The sequence below is a fragment of the Sapajus apella genome, unplaced genomic scaffold (assembly GCF_009761245.1).
Source record: "Sapajus apella isolate SASKATOON/1434 unplaced genomic scaffold, GSC_monkey_1.0 scaffold135, whole genome shotgun sequence".
Taxonomy (NCBI): Eukaryota; Metazoa; Chordata; class Mammalia; order Primates; family Cebidae; genus Sapajus; species Sapajus apella.
The window spans coordinates 2,163,746-2,178,107 of NW_022437075.1; the positions used below are offsets into that span (position 1 = coordinate 2,163,746).

At 41.0% G+C, this 14,362-nt stretch overlaps 1 long non-coding RNA gene across 1 annotated transcript; it reads left to right on the forward strand.

Moving 5' to 3' along the window:
• The first annotated feature begins 4,971 nt into the window (after nt 1-4,971).
• Nucleotides 4,972-8,423, forward strand: LOC116539880. The gene is made up of 2 exons (XR_004264232.1): nt 4,972-5,044; nt 7,570-8,423. It is a non-coding gene; the product is annotated as an uncharacterized LOC116539880 (long non-coding RNA).
• The last annotated feature ends 5,939 nt before the right edge of the window (nt 8,424-14,362 follow it).

The following is a 14,362-nucleotide window of genomic DNA, read 5'->3' on the forward strand; positions in this document are numbered from 1 at the left end:
TCCCCATCTCTACAAAGAAACAGCAAAATTGGCCAGCTATGGTGGTATGCGCCAATAGTCCAACTACTTGCGAGGCTGAGGTGAGAGGATCATTTGAGCCCAGGAGTTCAAGGTTGCAGTGAGCTGTGATCACACTATGCACTCCAGCCTGGGCAACAGAACAAGACCTTGTCTCAGAAAAAGAAGTTTGCTAACCCCTGACCCAGAGTAATTGTTTTGGTATTTTATTCCCACACTGTGTACTGGCAATGAATAATAATGACTTCTCTTTATCTGGTATGTTTTTGCCTGTTGGTTTTCAACATCTGTCACCTTATATAAAAATACATATTCATGTTCCACAGTAAGTAGTATATGCAAACCTACCTGCAAAGGTTCAGGGAACGGAAAAGCTGAGAAAGGCTGGCAAATCCAAATTCTCAGAAAGAAACATTTAATAGGGATGTCAGAACAGAAGTAGTTTCTCCAGTAGCTGTGATATGGTGGATTCCTGTACCCACGATATCACAGGCTTTTTTGGTAGAACATATGCATGGCACCTCATTGCTTTTCAGACCCCTTTTGAAACTCATGACCCAGTGGGAAAGTTAGATAAATATCTTTATGAGGCATTATCTATGCTAAAGTCATTGTTTCTTGATCTTGCTGAAGGACTGTCTTGTGCAGGAGTCAAATGATCATTATCGCAGTTTCACTTCGTGTTACTCTTGCTATGCAAAAGGCTGTTTTCCTACAAGTCATGTGCTGCTAATTTCTAAAATTTTTTGTAGAGACAAGGTCTTGCTATGTTGCCCAGGCTGGTCTTGATCTTCTGGGCTTAAGTGCTCCTCCCACCTGGGCCTCCCAAAGTGCTGGGATTATAGGCATGAGCCACCATACCCAGCCTAGAGAAATTTGTTAAAATACAATAAAACTAGAAGACTTACATGACCAAATTTCAGGACTTCCTCTAAAGCTATATGAAACAGATTATTTCAGAAGTGTACCCATGATAGTTAACTGAATTTTGCAAAAGGTGCCAATAACAATGTAAGGGAGAAAATGAAAGCCATCTCCCAAAACTGGTGTTACTATGAGTCAATAATATGGGGGGAAATATACTTCAACCTTTATGTTCCTGGATCAAGCTGAGGGTCGGGCTGCTGTTTATTGAGGCCAAATAACAAGATGCAGACAAATTGGGGAGGAAGAGAGTTTCTATTTCTGTAGCCAGTTACAAGGAGAGGCCTGGAAATTATCACCAGACCAACTCTAAATTACAAAGTTTTCCAGAGCTTATATACCTTCTAAGCTATATGTCTATGTGTAAGTGTGCATTCATCTAAAGACATTAAGTGATTAACTTCTTTTAATCTATGACTAAGGTCTCAGTCTTGAAGACCTTTCTCTGGACCCTCAGTAAATTAACTTGATCTAAATGGGTTCAGGTTCTGGGGTGATTACCCTTATCTTGTCTCCTGCTAAACCACAGGGGTTTGGGGAGTTCCTTCAGACCTCCAATAAACTTGTTTGTGGAGGCATAGGGAGTTTCTTCAGACCCCCAGTAAAACCTGTTTCATCCTAAATGGGTCCAATTAAGAATTCCTTCATTATTTTATCATGTTTTCAGGCCCAGGAAAGGCCTAGGCAAAACTCTTGGTGGGCTTTTGTTACATTTCAGCCTTTGTATAAGGGCACTGGCTTTTAACATTTAACTTAACCACTCAGTCAGTACTGAAAGTTTTTATGGAGGCCTGAGTTTGGTGAGATCTGGCCTGCCACACCAGCACTTTGGGAGGCCGAGAGAGGAGGACTACTTGAGCCCAGGAGTTCAAGACAAGCCTAGGTAACACAGCAATACTTCATCTACAAAAAATAAAAAAATTAGCCAGGCATGGTGGCACACGCCTGTAGTCCCAGCTACTCAGGAGGCTGAGGCTGGAGAATTGCTTGAGCCTAGGAGGTCAAGGCTGCAGTGAGCCATGATCAGTATGATGAACTCGTGTATAATATGTCAAATTTTCACAAAGCAATCCACTCATCAGCAGATCCCTGATCAAGAAACTGAATATTTACCAGCAGCTCCAAGATTTCCCAAGATTGCTTCAAGACACACCTCTTGCTTTCCTGAATTCTGTCACCATAAATGAGACAGACTACAATATATTTAATGAATAATTTTTAATTTTTTCTTGATATTCTTCAGATGCCAGTATTTTCTTTCTCTTTTAAGAGACAGGGGTCTTTCTATGTTGTCCAGGCTGGAATGCAGTGGCTATTCACATGTGTGATCATGAAGCACTATTGCGATGAAATGCTGGGCTGAAGTGATCCTCAGCTTCCCAGGTTGCTGGGACAACAGGTGTGTGCCACTGTGTCCAGATGCCAGTATTTTTTCTATGACTACATCTTCTAAAAGATCAGAAAAAGACATATACAGGTTGAATATCCCTAATCTAAAATGCTTCAAAATCTGAAACTTTTTGAGTGTTGACATAATATTTAAAAAAAATGCTCATTGGAACACTTTGAATTTTAGATTTAGGATGCTCAACCAGTAGGTATAATGCAAATGTTAAAAAACAAACAAACAAAACCAAAATCTGAAATACTTCTGGTCCCAGGCATTTTGGATAAAGGATACTCAGCCTATACAATAATATTCATAGCAGTTTTATTAACAGCCAAAAACCTAGAAACACCCCAAATGTCTATCAACAGGAAAATGAGTAAGTAGACTAATATATTAACACAATGGAATACTCAGCAGAACAACAACAAATAATGGACATCAATGAATATCAAGAAACATTATGTTGAGCTAATGAAGCCAGACACACACATGCAAACTACTTGACTCCATTTATGTGAAGCCAAGCAAAACAAATCCACTGTCATCAAAACAAGAAATCGTTTTCCTTTTCCAAGAAACAAGAAATCCTTCATCAAAACAAGAAATCCTTTTACTTTGAGGGTCAGGAAAGGGAAAAATAGATGAAAAAATACTTGCAAGAGTGATGGAAATCTATCTTGATGGTGAAATTATCAACGGAGTTAAGAATGCACTGGAAACATGGAGAAAACGGGATAAAAACTGGTGGTTAAAAAAAGCTGTAAGCTCAAATACTTCACATCAAAATACAGAAACTAAAGTGATAAAAATGTTTTTTTCTGCATAGTTGTTATATGATGGTTATACATAAATTATATTTATGTATTTTAAAAGAAAAAAAATGTTAAAAATTAAAATTAGTTAAAAAAATTTTTTAAATAAAGTTTTTATTTTTCTTTTAAAATACATAAACATAATTTAACAATTTCACGAGTAGCTTCAGTCATAACAAATAGAATGTATAGGGAAAATATTGCCTCTTTTCCTAAAAGAAAGAAAATAAAAGTGTCCCCTCGAAAAGAAAATCTATTTTTCAAACAAAATGTCTTGGTGACTACACTTACCAGGCTAAGAATCAAATCTGGTCGTTTTTGCACAAAATTTCAGAGACCATGCAAATACCCTGAACAGAACCTGTGACTTCATCTGTGAAATTCTTGGAAATACCTTTAACTGCCCAACTTCAAACTGGAACCTGTGATCCCAAACATTATCTTTCACTAATGTTCCTAGTAAATGGCCTGACCTCGTTAACCTGGACTTTCATGCTCAAGACGTCAATCACATTCCCATTCCCCCAAATTTCCAAAGGCAGATTACCATTACTGAGTCTGAACCACTCATTAGCATTTTCTATGCTGTGTCCTCTCAGTCTGGGGCTGTACAGAATGTCAAAGATGACTGAGTATTCACGTTTACTCAAGAAGATGACAGTCTCCAGATAACGGCTCTCGTCTTCTCTAGGGAATGTATCTTTGACCCCCCAAATAGTGCTTAAAAGACGACTGGTGACAGTGGAGATTCAGAATAATTCATTCGGTGAATAAATGAACACGAAAGTACAGGACATGGACTCTGAGAAGAGAGGTCCCTACAGTCCCATGTGTTGCTGAATGAAAAGACCTGGGCCTTGTCCCTGTGTCAGTCTTTACCACCCAAGTAAGCAAAACTAGATATGCCCAGGACTTAAAACCTATGATGTTGCAGGAAACAAAGATAAAACAAAAACTTACCTGAGACATAGCTAATGCGCACTGTGCTGGAACAGCGTTCTGATCAGCGACAGGGTCCTGGAAATGCAGAGCTAAGGAGAAGGAGGGAAACTTCAGAGACCAGATTCTCGAACCCACTGCCACCCATTTTCAACCATGTTCCTGAACAAACTCCAAGAACGACAGATTTCACTGTCCAAAGAAAACACTGTTTAGCGTGCAGCTCTGGTTCCTAAAACTGTAACGGCCTTTCCCAATGCCTCAGTTGCCTATTCTGGGATAGAACCATGCACACAAATAGCAATTTTAATTATGTCTTCTGTGTGCACAGACGCCACCACACTGATTACGCGCGCACTGTTGTCAGGCTTAGCCGCACCCGCCACCTCCAAACTCAGGCCCGGACGCCGGATCTGACCTGCACTGATCCCTGGGCCTCCAGCCATCCAGCTGGCCACTCCTGCCCGGAGCGCCTCTGAGACGGGCCGCGCGGCCCCAAGCAACACAAGCCTCATAATGTCCCATTATGACGTGGCGCTGGGAAAATACTGTCCAAGAAAGGAGAAACGGCGACGCTGCCCACTCAGGTCTCTCTGGAGCGCACCGACCTGAAGCCCTGGCCGCAACGCCTGGGGGCCCCGGTGGTTTCTGGGAGTAGGCGAGGACTCGTAGTGCGCATGTGCAGCCCCACGCCCCCGCTCCCAGAGACCGGAATCCAGAGGCGACCTCCGCTAAGAAACAAGGTACCTGGGGCATAAAGTACAAGAAGAGCGGGGTGGAGGCGGTTCCGCTGATGATCGAGTACGCATGCGTGAGCTCGGCCTTGGGGGCGTGACTTTGTGCCCTTAGGAGGTGTTGGGCGAATGCTGCGCCTGCGCACAGAGAACCAAGCGGTTGCCCTCTGAGGGGTTCCGTGTTTTTCAGTACGAGGATCAGACTTAGTTGGAGGCTGTAAGAGGAGGTGGGGAAAGGGCCTAATGGTAATACATTGGCGTGGAAACGTTCTTAAGTTTGGGAAAGTGTTTGCTATGAGGTGGGTGGGACCACCCGGCGTCTGCTTTGGCGTATCTGATGGCTCATTCTCTGTGAGGTTAGGCCCATTCTCCGTGAGGTTGTGTGATTTGATGTGCGACCCTGTATGCATTTCTGTGGGTGTTTTGTTGACTCCTAAGCTGTAGAGTGTGTCTGCTGTGTGACTTTTTATTTTTCTTTTTTTGAGACGGAGTTTCGCTCTTGTTGCCTAGGCCGAAATGCAATGGGGCGATCTCGCCTCACCACAACCTCCGCCTCCCAGGTTCAGGCGATTCTCCTGCCTCAGCCTCCTGAGTAGCTAGGATTACAGGTGCCCGCCACCACGCCCGGCTAATGTTTTATTTTTAGTAGAGACAAGTTTTCTCCATGTTGGTTGGCTGGCTGGTCTCGAACTCCCGACCTCAGGTGATCCGCCCGTCTGCCTCGGCCTCCCAAAGTGCTGGGATTGCAGGCGTGAGCCTCCGCCCCTGGCCTGCTGTGTGGTTTTTTATTAATTGTTTAATCTTGTTGAGCTTCAGTTTGCTCATGTGTGCAATGGAACAATGTTTCTTAGCTAATAGTGTTGCGAAGATGAAGTGGTCATAATTGTGCCTGGCACAGATAATGGCGTACAGGTTATTTGATTCTACTTAGTCATTGTTTTGAGTTATTTACCAACTCACATTGTGGATCTCTGATGGAAGTGTAAATTAGTTCTTGTCTACACAAAAGTAAATTGTTGGGAGGAGGCTCGGTTTACTTCCCTCCTCCAGCTCCATTTTGGAGTAGGCCAGTTTTTGCCTCTATTTGCTGCTGCACATTATTTTAATTTTAATTTTTTTTTTCTTTAAGAAACAGGGCATCCAGGCATGGTGGCTCACGTCTGTAATCCCAGCACTTTGGGAGGCCGAGATGGGCAGATCACAAGGTCAAGAGATCGAGACCATCCTGGCCAACATGGTAAAACCCTGTCTCTACTAAAAATATAAAAATGAGCTGGGTGTGGTGGTATGCACCTGTAGTCCCAGCTACTCAGGAGGCTGAGGCAGGAGAATTGATTGAACCTGGGAGGCAGAGATTGCAGTGACCCAAGATGGTGCCATTACACTCCAGGGAACAGAGCCAGACTTCATCTCAAAAAAAAAGGAAAAGAAACAGGATCTCACTCTATTGCTGACACTGCAGTGCAGTGGCACCATCAGAGCTCACTGCAGCTTCTACCTCTTGACATCCTGGGTTGAAGCTGTCTTCCTGCTTCAGCCTCCTGAGTAGCTGGGCCTACAGGTAACTACCACCATGTCTGGCCGACTTTTAAAGTATAGATGAGATCTCAGTATGTTGCCCATGCTGGTTTCAAACTCCTGGCCTCAAGTGATCCACATTAACTTCCCAGAGTGCTGGGATTACAGGCATGAGCCACTGTAGCCAGCCACTTTAATATTCTTGATCTATAAATGTGACTTTTTTAGGGTTGGGGAGGGTTCTTTTATGAGCTAGTTTTAACACGTCACCACTTTTTCACATTAATGAGTTAAGTAAACCCTTCAAGCTGTGTTTTTTGCCCATTAGAGTGCCTTGCAATTTTTTCTGATAGCTGAATGTGTTGTACTTACTAAAATGAGCTGCATGACAAGTCTTTAGTAACATGGTGTAAGATATGGTTGCGAGAGGGGAAGTGTTCTATAGTCTGCAAAATAATGTATAAACTTAGGCACATTAAAATTTTAGAGTTTAAGCAGACAGCAGTTCATGAAAAGGGCATTGCCAGACCACATGCAGCTTAGGCCCTCTCTGAAGAGGCATGAGGGAAAGGCTTTTACGAGTTGAACTCAGAAACAAGGCAAATAAAATACTTGATTTGTTAGAGTAGAGCCTTATTTGGATCATTCCAGTGGAAAGTCAATAGTTAGAGGTTGATTGGTAAAGACCAGTCACACTGAGTTGGGCTTGGGTTTGCTTAGGTTGAGAATCCAGGGTACTGGAGCCACCTCAGCCTAATGGCTTCCCAATCAATTGTTTCAACAAGTCTTATGGTAAGGTTTCAGTCTCTTAGCCTGTGCCCAGGGACTATGAATTTCACAAGTGCTTCTCAGTAAACCCCTCCCTCCTCTTAAGTAGGATAGGAGGGCAAGATGGGACCAGACTTGTTTATTTTCTTTTGTCCAGGTCATTTGGACTCTGATAAAATCCCAAGAGGTTAGGCTCTGGTAAAACGGTTTCTCTCCAGAGCATTGAACAGAATGCTCTGTATATTTCACAATGGCTACTCTTCCTCTTCCTCTGCCAGAACCAGCTGGTGACTTTTCTCAGATCTTTACTGTGGGAACCTGCTAGAGTCCTTGGAGATGAAACTCATGAAAATATAAAGAAACCTCTATGGCAGGGTCTCCTTGGAGTTTTTTCTGTTTTTGTTTTTGGTTTTTAACTCTCAGGCTTAACCACATTCAGCCTCCCAATTCATCAATTATAGTTCAGGTTTTCCTAACCTTGTTCTGGTTCCTGAGAGGCACAAAGATTTCTGCTTTTGAGTTTCTGCTCTGGTAAGTTGTGATTCTCTGTGTCTGCCTGACTGTCTCCAACTTTGGAGGCAGTAGCTTGTCTTTTGACCTCACCTATTTGACAGATCTAAGAAGAATTGCCGATTTTTCAGTTTGTTCAGCATTTTATTTGCTGTTAAGATGGAGTGAGGACTTCTAGCTCCTTGCTGGATCAGAAACTGGAAATCTCAGTAGTATGTTCACTTTTGTATCCATGTGAAATTCATTTTTTAATCTTTCATACAGAAAGTTTTCACTACTTGCCTAAAGGGTCAGACAGACATCATATCCCCAAAATAAAAATAGGGTATAAATGTGCTTTGAAGTATTGTTGGGAAGAGCCTGAAAAACCATTAAAAAATATTTATTTCATCCAGTAGTCCTCCCCAGTGGAATCTAAAAAACTGTTACTGGATTCCAAGCCAAAACTATGCTCTGTTGAAACATTTTGATCATGGAGGAGTTTTCTAGGCAGAGGATGATGAAGCCTGTTCTTTTCAGAAGAACGAATATATGGAATAGCCTAATGGAGTGGAAAAATGTGGAGTTCTTAGGGGAATCATAAATGCTTTAGTATGGACAGGAAATGAGACGAGAGTGAAGGTGTATGGGTAAGGAGATGTGATGAAAAGGATAGGAAAGCAGGAAAATAATGGAGCTTGAGAACCCTCAGGTTCCATGCCAAGGAGCTCAACTCGATCACATGGTGCAAATAATTCATACCATGTTTTCTGAAACCCTGGGATCTTTTAGGGATTCAACAACAGTTGGCTTTGATGTTCATTTCAAAAAGGAACCTATTTTTAAAAGCTGTGATTAAATAGAGTGTATACACTACAATTTTTGTATTCGTTGAGTGCACGTACCATCCTTTTGCTTGGTTCTCATGCTGAACTTGGAAGAATCTCTACTAACTCTACAATTGGTGGAGATCACAGGCAAGCTGTTAGATAACTGTTATAATTATGATGAATCTCTGTGGGTTAAAATTTTTTAGCATATTACATAATCAAAAGGAACTATGGAAAGAAATGGGGTAAAAAAAGCCAATGTAAGACAAGATTCCATGTAAAATTTCATGATAACTGTTGTGGTTTTATTTTCTTTTAAAGTTTGAAAACCACTGTAATAGTTATTGAGGTTTCACTGCTGGGTTTTAAGCTAGAGTAGGGCATGGGGCACATGACTGTGCATTTTTTACGAAGAGTACTGGAGTTGTTGGGAATAGGGTGGAAGGCAGGAATCCTATGAGAGGCTACAGAGAAGGCTCTTTGTAGCCATTAAGGGAAGAGAAATCTCACATCTGTCTTTAGTACTTCCTCTTCATCTCCCAGACCATAGCCTTGTCCAGGCTACAGTCACCTCATGGAAACTGAGTAGCTTCTTAATTGGCCTCTGCACTTTAGTCTAGATCACTGGGACATGTCCCTCTTCTACTGACAGCCTTTCTGTGACTTCCCGTGGCTCTTAGGTTGGGATCTAAAATGCCCTCTGTGGTTTTCCAGGTTAGGGCGGGTCTGCTTGTGCATGCAGTCACACTCCTCCCACAGTGCTCTCCCACTCCCTCCCTCTTCACCAGCCTCCATCCTTCTTTCTGACTGCAAGCATGTCTAGACTTCCATCCACCACAAGGCCTTTGTACAAACTAGTTCTTTGACCTGGAGTCTCTTCATTTGTTTTCTGTCTGGCTGACTACCTCTCATTCTACAGGACTTTGATTTAATGTCAGTTTCCCAAAAAGTCTTTTTTCATTGCCCAAGAATCCAGAGTAGAATTTTTCAGTTTTGTTTCTCAGAACATCCTGTGTTTTTCTCTGTATCTCTAAGTATCATGTGCAATCATCTATTTCTTTCTCCTCATGATGGTTCCAATTGCATGGTAAGTACGGTGAATGTCACTAGTGGTAAATTTTAGTTTGTGTGTATTTTGCCACAGTTTCTAAAAACCCAAAATAAAATCTGTTGAGCAAATTCGTAAATAATTTCCTTCTTCTCTGCATGTCTCCATCATGTGCAGTGTGTACCTATGGCCACATCAGACAGTGGCTTGCAATTAAAGGTGAGGAACTGGGGACTTTTCATGTAATTCTGCAGTTCTGTGATTGCAGCTTCTAAACTCACCTGATTTTTTACTTCAAACACCAAGTAATTGATATAAACATCCTGTGCGTCACCACAGAAGTCTACCAAACCTCTTTTCCCTGCTGAAGTATACCTGATACCCACTTCTGGGTTACAGATGTGGTATAATTGCTTTGGAGCTTAATGAAAACATGAACCCTTGAACTAAGAAAGAAACAGTAGAGGTGAGGCAAGTGAATCCCTTCTCTTCATTTTTCCCAATTCCTTTCTCCCTTCTTCCCTCCCCTCCCTCTCTATTTCTTCCCTGTTGTTGTAACATCCTATGGTTCTAGACTTTGACTCATATTCCAGCCATTTCTCCTCATCCCAGCAAGCAGCACAATCCCCTAAGTTGCACAGGAGTCTCAGCCTCGGACTCCTGACATTTTGACCTGGATTAATTTTTGTCATGGTGAGCTGTCCTGGGCAGTGTAGGATGTTGAGTGGCATTAGTGACCTTATTCCACTAGATACCGATAGTACTCCTCCAGTTGTGACAACCATACATGTCTCCAGACACTTGATTGTCCCCTGTCTAGCAAAGTCACCCCCATGTGAGCACCAATAACCAAGGGCTCAAGTTGAGGTCTGGAGCTCAACTTCTTGGTCTCTCTGTTTATTTGAGAGCTTGCCAGGGGCTGTCTGTACTCCAACAGCATTGGCGTCCTCATTGCTATCTGGCTGGAAAGTGGCCCCATTCCAGAATCCTATCCTTAGAGTTTGATTAATTCCTAGGATGGCTTCTGCCATCCATTATCTTGAGTTGGGTTTCTTAGAAAAAATTTGAAATGGGTATTTTTGTATAAGTGACTTAGAGAATGAGTGTGTTTTGGAGGAAGGAAGTAAGGACAGCAAGATAGGGCAGAGTGAAAGAAATTACATATGGATATGACTTGGGCTGAAGACAGTTTCATCTTGATCTCAGTGAGGGTTTGGAAAATAAATGACACCACAAATCTGCCCCGTTCATGGATTGAAGTGTTAATCTTTAGTACTTTTATAAAGTCATTCATTGGCTGCTGGGATGTCTTGAGGTAGACATAGTCTTCCAGGAAGGATGTGTCCTGATTGGTTCACAGCAATTTTGTAGACAAGAGGAAACACCTGAGCAATTAGCAGCCTCACTCACAGTCATTGGAACATAGGTGCACATGTGTGGTGGTCTTGACAAGAAATCAAGAGCATCCGCTATAGAAATATACACACTGACTTTTGAATAGGTATTAATTATGGGATGCTAAAAACACAGAAATGTGATTGGAGATGTTTCAGAGACAGTGATATATGTGTATGTAATGTTTCCGCTCATACATAAATATATAAGTCACAAATATGGCAGAGTGTTTTTATTTTATACCTGGTTAAAATTCACATGAGTTTTGTTTTGTTTACTAAAGATGACATCTTTCTGTGTTTCCCAGACTTGTCTTGAACTACTGTGTTCAAGCGATCACTCTGCCCTGGCCTCCCATACTGCTGGGATTACAAGTGTGAGCCACCATACCCAGCCAATATAAATGTTAAAATACTGTTTTCTTGTTTATAATTTTATTTTTAATTGACAAGTAATAATTACATACATTTAAGCAGTAGAATGTCATGTTTGATAAATATTTACAATGTGAAATGACTAAATTAGGCTAATTAAAAAATCCATTGCCTCACATACGGATCATTTTTTTGGGCATAAAACACTTAAAATCTAGTTTTTTTTTCACAATTTTGAAGTATGTAATGCATTTTTATTCATTATAGTCAACATTGTGCACAATAGATCACAAAGTTGATCAAACAGTACAAAGTTTCAGTTGGACAAAAAGTATTGTTTTATTTACTGTTTTGTATCTGTGAAATATTCAATATCTCTTTGAAGCTGCTATGGTGTAAGGTTCATGAGAAACTTGGTTCATGAGAAACTATATTCAAGCATTAAGTGTGTAACTGAATGGTAAGATTAAAGTATGCTTCATGTGAGCATGCTTTTATGCAAGAACAATGGGAGAATCAGCATTTGTGTCATATTTTAAGATTTCGAGGCCACTATTCCCATGGGAAAAGCTGTTCAGGAAGTCCAGCCATCTTCTCTTGATAGATATTATTAAATATTTCACTCTGAGCCACTGTGAAGTGATTTTTCCAATCCCCAGTGATTCCTGTCAAATATAAAAATATAATTCAAGTTTATAAGTAGAGCCTCAGGATTTCATTTGTACTTTCTTCGTGTGTGTCCCTTTGCTGATCTGTCATGAACACTGAACTGAAAATTGCAGGCAGCATTGTGAGTGGTTAAATGTTTCCTGTCTGGAGTCAGTTGCTTTTAGTTTTTATCCCAGACCACTATAATATTTTAGTCTCAAGTTTGCCATCTCTTAAATAGGACTATCTGTAGTATGTGCCTCTTAATGATATTGTGATGACTAGAAAACAACAATAATGATACCTATCACACACTTTTTCTCTTTTTTTTTTTTTTTTTTTTTTTTTTTGAGACAGAGTTTCGCTTTTGTTACCCAGGCTGGAGTGCAATGGCGCGATCTCGGCTCACCACAACCTCCGCCTCCTGGGTTCAGGCAATTCTCCTGCCTCAGCCTCCTGAGTAGCTGGGATTACAGGCACGTGCCACCATGCCCAGCTAATTTTTTGTATTTTTTTAGTAGAGACGGGGTTTCACCATGTTGACCAGGATGGTCTCGATCTCTTGACCTCGTGATCCACTCGCCTCGGCCTCCCAAAGTGCTGGGATTACAGGCTTGAGCCACCGCGCCCGGCCAACACACACTTTTTCTTATATGCTAGTCATTGTATTAGGATATTATACTTCTTTTAATATTCACATCTCTTGAGGAAAGGAAGTTCTCCCAAATTCTTCCCAGGTTATTTAGGTGAAAGTGAGATTTTTTTCCTATTAATTTTGCTTTTCATGCATGCTTTTTGCCATTATTTAACTCTCATCCTTTGACCTAAAACCATGGTCATGACTGCACACACCTGAGTGTTTTAGTTTGCTTGCTTTTTTTCCCCAAAAAGCTGAAGACCATGGTAGTTGAAGGTTCACAACTAAACCCTGAAACTTAAGCTTCACTGGCTACTGTATAGGTAACATTTATCAGTCACCATGGTAATGGTGCTTCTGTTGTCTTTGAAGAACTTGAGCCAGCTCGCATCCTATTCAGACCACCACCGTTCAACTGGGCCTCTGCAAAACACCTGAGAGATGGTTTTTTGATGTCAGAGGGCCAAAAACCCCCATTCAGGTAATGGTAGCAATGCCATTTTGCATACATATGTCCTGTAAAACGCCATGAACCCCAACTATGCGCAGTATGAACCAGTTACTTCATTTTGGACCACTGCCTATTCCCTTTTCTTGTGCTTTAGACCATCCCAGTTATCCAAGCCATAAATATCTCTAAGTCTAATCTTCAGGGAGATAGATTTGAGAGCTGATCTTTCACCTCTTCCCTTGGTGCTCTTGCAAATATTTTCCCTTCTGCAAAACCCATGTCACAGTTATTGAGTTACTGCAGGTGAACTGAATGGACCTGGACCTAACTGGTAACAGACCCTTATATGATACAACTAAACTATCTTGTATGTCTTCTTACTGTCACTTTCTACTGACCCTCAGGTTACATCCCCAATCCATGATGCTTATAGTTCATGTGTCACTGGAGCTGTCTCTCAGATGCAATTATCAAAGTTAATATAATCTTATAATCATATGATAATCTTTCTAATATTACTCTGCTGGCTTGGTTCTTACCCTTTTTTAAGCACTTGGTTTATTTATAATTGACATATAATGAATGTATATATTTATGGAGTACAATGTAATGTTTCATTGCATGTATAGATTTTACAATGACCAAATCACTGTAATTAGCATATCCATCACGTTAAGCATTAACCATCTTTTTCTGAGAAAACTTAAAGTCAACTTTCCTGGTTACCTTGACATATGTAAGACATTATTATTAGATATTGTCGCCCTACTGTATAACAGACCACTGGAATTTATTCTATCTAACTTTACATTTGTGTGTGTTAAACAACCTCTTCTCGTCTCATCCCTTTACCATTTCTAGTCTCTGATAATTACCATTCTTCTCTCTACTTCTACGAGATCAGCTTTTTACATTCTACATGTGAGTGACATGTGGTAGTTATCTTTTTGTTCCTGGCTTGTTTCGCTTAACATAACGTCCTCTGGGCTCATCCATGCTGCTGCAAATGAAAGGATTTCATTCTGCTTTATGGCTGAATAGTGTTCGTGCGCGCATGTGTGTGTATACATATATATATATTCCACATTTTCTTTATCCATTTATTCATAGTTGGGAACTTAGGCTGAGCCAGCATCTTGGCTGTTGGAATAGTAGTATGATAGATATGGGAGTGAAGATAGTTCTTTGACATACTGATTCATTTCATTTGGATATATGTCCAGTAATGAGATTGCTAGATCATATGGTCAACTTATTTGTACTATTTTTGAGGAATGTCCATACTATTTTCCATAATGGCCAAACTAATTTACATTTCCACCAATATAGGAGTTCCCCTTTCTCCACATCCTTGCCAACATTTGGTATTTTTTTTTTTATAATAGCC